Raw genomic sequence first — 5,514 nt, forward strand, 5'->3', positions numbered from 1 at the left:
AACTTGAAATAATGAAATTAAATCCGTGTATTTTATTTTAGTACATTATATATCCGACAGGTTTTATAAAAAATTAGACAAATTGGGCCTCCAACAAGAAAATTAGGCAAATTGGGCCTCCAACAAGAAAAGTAAGCAAATTGGGCCTCCAACAAATTACCGGTGCACTCGATCCGTCTAGTGTTCTCCGCTAGTTTGATGATTTACAAGATCGAATTTATTCAAGGTTTACAAATATATTGGGGATGTGAGGGATTGAACCCTGCGCTTCTCACATGCGAAGCAAGTGCTTTACAAATTGAGCTATAACCCCTACCATTATTTTTGTGGTCAAAATACAAGTAGAAGTATTTCAAAAAATATCAGAATAGTCTTATCAAAGCCAGATTTCGATCCTGGGACCTGTGGGTTATGGGCCCACCACGCTTCTGCTATGCCACTTTGATTTTTCTTTTGTGCAGCTTAAAAAAAAGAAATATCATGTACTTTAATTTTTCCTCAACAGGGTTTTCCCCGGAGGTTTTTTAGTGAGGTTTTAACAAGGCATGAATATGATGTTTCAATGTTTAGTTGGACTGTTGTAAATAAACTTATATGGACATTACGTACTAGAGGAATTATTATATTCTCTCTCTCTTTACCGTATTGCATTCTTCAGATCTAGACGGTACAATTATTCACGGGAGAATCGGTCCCATTTTAAAACACTTCACATATATAAAAATATAAGGATAAAAATTTACGATGCGAATTGAAACAGTAACAATCTGAACTAAAAATCGAAAAGAATAACAATAATTTTGTAAATATAATAATAGTTTTCCTCCCACAAAGTAGCGTTGTTCAGCGGACAGGCTTAGGCAATTTAGATTTATGAACAGCCGACACGTTCAGATTTCGGTTTACTATATTTATATCCAAACCGTTTAATTTTATAAACTAATCACTGCAGATTTTGGTTGTTTAGGTTCGTTCAGTTTTTATCGGAGTTCGGTTTAGGTTCGAATTGAAAGACATTAAAAAATATAAACTAAACTATTAAAGATCAAATGGTAGTGAACTTAACTTACAAATGACATCACATGTGACAACTTACAACTAAGTTACAATTTACAAAGCTAGAAATTGGAAAATTAGATAGTCAAAAGTCCAAATTGGCAAATGGAAAATTCCAAATAAAAGGTTACATCACATCCACAACATATCAGATATACAACAATTCAACACTCAATAGTCCGCTTCTAAGAAGTCAACACTTGTCCTATTCCGTCTCATATTTAAATCATTAGCCAATAAATGATGCGGCCCAACATATGAAGATCCATTAAGAGTACTAATTGGGCCAATCACAAGGCCCAAGTCCAAACAATTAAGGCAACTCTTCATTGGTGATGTTCAAAGATGGTGGAAATCCAAGTCAAGCCCATTTGCAAAATATGAAGAAGAACTCAAGGCTTTTTTATAATTGTTTAAGTGCTGATTTTGGTGATTAAATTAGGCCCAAATCAGCCCTATTATTTTTGGTCATCATTAATTTAAATTGTTTGGCATAAAAGAGAAAACACTAGTTGTATTTAGAAAGGATTCCTTAAATCCTTTTCTAAATAAAACTCTATTTACTTGTTTTCTAGATTAGGTTTAGGACTCTTTTTCCCATTGTATTTAGATTACAATGCTACCCTATACCTATAAATAGGGCACATCCATATCAATTTTAAACGGGCTTTAATTCAATAAAATTCTTAAGTTTTTCTTTACACTTGTGTAAGAAACCTTATGGCTAATTGTGGACTCAATTAGTGGCTAGTCGTGGACTCGACTAGCAAATTGATTCGTGGACTCGAATCAATCTTCCTTTCTTCAGCTTTAGATTTAGGGTCGTGGACTCGTTCTTGAATCGAAGGAAACTAGATCAGACTCTAGTTGATTGAAGATTGCATCATCGAGGTACTTGAAGCTACAATGGGATTCTTCCAAGTCTTTGAGGATTCGAGACAAAGGGTTTCTCGTGAGGTTTAAGGTATTTTGATCCATCTCTATCTTGCACTAAGAGTAATCTTGGGACAATACTCCATCTTATTTGAATCTTGGATTAGGTTCATATCAATTTGGTATTCAGAGCCTAGGTTTATCTCATTATCGTTAGAAATTTGATTTCTTTGGTTCCCTAGGTTTATCTCGTTCTTATCTTATATACTACTTTTTTTTCGTGTCTTATTCATTAAAAAACCCCCAAAAAAATTTTCCTTAGCATTCTTGATTATTTTCTTGACTCTTGATACATGTTCTTTAGTTTCCTGAAAACCTATCCCGAAAGAGTTTTTCCTTTTTCTCGTCCAATATCAACGAGACCTCACACCTCCTAAGCACCATATTACCACATATTCTGTAAAGAAAACAACCCCATCTCACCCTTACCTATATCCAAAGCGCATTTACGCGCAATCACGTCTCAATCACACCCTGTCCAGATTTCCGCGAGCTGTGACCAGTTTCAAAGAATTACCTATATCTCAAGATCCACTGGTTAGTTTTATCTGATATTTTGATATGTTTTAGATCTCTTCTGGGGCGTTCTATTGATATATTATACACTTGCTAATTCCTTACGGTCATTGAGATATTGATCTTCGAAGTAAGAACATTGTTTCTGTTTTTCTGGGCGATTCTTGAAATTCTTGATTCTGTTTTGAAGGGGTTGTGTGGTTCCTCTTGGTCCGAAATTTTTGTTGTCATTTACAGTAGTTATTTGGAGGTTACCTATCAAAAAAAAAAAATAAAAAAAAATCAAGAAAGTTGAAAAAAAAAAAAAGAGAGAAAGCAATAAAGAAGAAGAATAAGGTTGGGGAAAGAATTTGGCTGGTAGGAGAATTTTGGAGGGACAAGGAAGGGGAAAAGTATAGGGTTGGAAGGAGTTCTTGATAGATTCCTAATTGGTTGTGGTACACGTGAACCCCTTTTATAGTCTATTTGTCTCTATCTTTTGATATTGGTCTTGCATATCTTTCTGCCATACTTCCTTCTTTGGTTTCCTTTTTCTTTCAAATCTTATTTAGTTTCTTTGCTCGTATTGTCCTTTTTCTTTGCTTCTTGCTCTCAATTTTATTACCTACCTCGCGATACACCTTACTCTCAAAGGCTTGTGAAGTTTTCCAAGGTACGTTTTCTTGAACTTTGAGGTTGAATCCATATCAACTTGAGTTCCGGACTAGAATTTTCCTTTTTGGAAAAAGGCTTGTGAGAGTATCTGCCACCTTGAGCGATACACGAGTGGAGTGTGTGTTTGTAAGAGTGTGCAGTGCACCCCCGAGCCATATAATCCACCTCTTACCTGTGAGCTGAGAATAGAGAGGGAGCGAGCCAACTTTTTGGTTTCACTAACATGAATACTGACATATCTTCTTGTTTTTAGATTTTGTTTCTCATCTACAGATGGCTGAAGAGGTTCCAAACACACGTAAGAGATTAGAGCATAAAATAGATGCTCTAGCCTTTGCCATGGAAGGTTTAAGCACTCGAATGACTAATCTAGAGCAACACCCTAAGCGAGTGCAACTGCCACTCTATACTAGGGGAAACATTCATGGAAAGGGATGCATTATCGTTATCAATTCGGATCGTTGTATGAATTTAGCTAGTGCAGCCATGGTGGACTACCTTAAGTTACCTCTTATCAATCACCCCCAACCATAAAATCTTATTGATTCTGGGGATGTGAGAGTGACTAAACAAGTTTTTATTTCTTTTTGTATTGGCAAGTATTATGATGAGGTTCTATGCGATATTGTGCCAATGCGTACTGCACATGTTTCACTTGGAAGGTCATGACAACATGATAGACATTTTTATTATAATGCACTCAACAACACATGCAATGTCACCTATAATAGATTTATACATGTGCTTAAGCCTCTACTTCCAAAACAAGTAGAAGAAATTCAATTGAGATCGAAGCAAGTTCTCAAACCAGCCTTGAAGAAAGAAGAAATCAAAGAGAGCAAACTGGAACCTCCACGTTTAGAATTGGAGTCACCACTCCAGTCCTCTAACTTAGATTGTAGCCAAACAAAGGAAACGCTATCAGTGGTACAGTGGAAAGAACCAGCCAGAGCTATCAAAGTGCAGCCTCGCTTGCTAACAAAAAAAGATAATAAGCAAGAGAAAAGAAGGGGAGTAACTATTTACTCACTTTTATTTCAAAAGCATGCATTAAAATTCTCTAGATTTGTTTGCCATGTTTCTATTAATGACCTACTTGCCAGATGTGCTAGAAATTTGTTTGCATCAATACATCCAAGATTCCTTAATTTTGATTTTACTAAAACTTTATTTGATAGAGATAAAGAATCACTTGGAAGTTATAAGGCACATTTGAAAACTTCTTATGGCAAATACCACTTGCACAAGGGGTTTTGGTTCAAAGTCAATGGGATTGACACTTTTTGCTTTGTTTTGGGCAATGATTTAATTGTTGATTCACATACTGGACATTTTGATTTTCTAAAGAGTAATGATCTTTTGCATGAATATTTTCATTGGCCAAAGAAGAAAAAAGATGTAGAATCTTATGTTCAGAATTGTGCTACTTACCACCATAATACATCTAAATCATTACTTGATATTTCCATGAATTTTCTGTTTGATTTTACCTTAAGCTCTAGGAGGAAAGATTTTGTGCTTGTTGACAATTCAAATAAGATGCATAAATTTAATATGTCTCATTTTGTTGAATTATTACCATCCAGAATGTTTAAATTCCCTGATGTGTCATTAGACTTAATTGCCTTACTTGTTGATTGTAGGATGATGATTGGAGCGACTCGTGTCAAGCATCCCAAGAAAAAGTTCCATGAGCGTGATAAAACAGAAAGTGAGCTTGCTACCTTGTCTTTCACTGAAGATTTGGATTCGAGGACGAATCCTTTTCAAGAATGGGAGAATAATAGGAACTAGTACACATGGAATCCAGTATGGGTAAATAGTGGGCTCATCACAAGGCCCATAACTACGACCTTAAAACATCATTGGTGGAACAAACAACAAAGACCAATAATAAGTCCATTCGATAGAGGAAAATATTACAGTGGCCAATTTCAAGTGATATCATGGATCGAAGACAATGCTTACAAGATTCGAGGTCGAATCATTTTCAAGAAGGGGAGGATGATGCGGCCCAACATATGAAGATCCATTAAGAGTACTAATTGGGCCAATCACAAGGCCCAAGTCCAAACAATTAAGGCAACTCTTCATTGGTGATGTTCAAAGATGGTGGAAATCCAAGTCAAGCCCATTTGCAAAATATGAAGAAGAACTCAAGGCTTTTTTATAATTGTTTAAGTGCTGATTTTGGTGATTAAATTAGGCCCAAATCAGCCCTATTATTTTTTGTCATCATTAATTTAAATTGTTTGGCATAAAAGAGAAAACACTAGTTGTATTTAGAAAGGATTCCTTAAATCCTTTTCTAAATAAAACTCTATTTACTTGTTTTCTAGATTAGGTTTAGGACTC

This window comes from Ipomoea nil, unplaced genomic scaffold, assembly GCF_001879475.1.
Source record: "Ipomoea nil cultivar Tokyo-kokei standard unplaced genomic scaffold, Asagao_1.1 scaffold0715, whole genome shotgun sequence".
Classification (NCBI taxonomy): Eukaryota; Viridiplantae; Streptophyta; class Magnoliopsida; order Solanales; family Convolvulaceae; genus Ipomoea; species Ipomoea nil.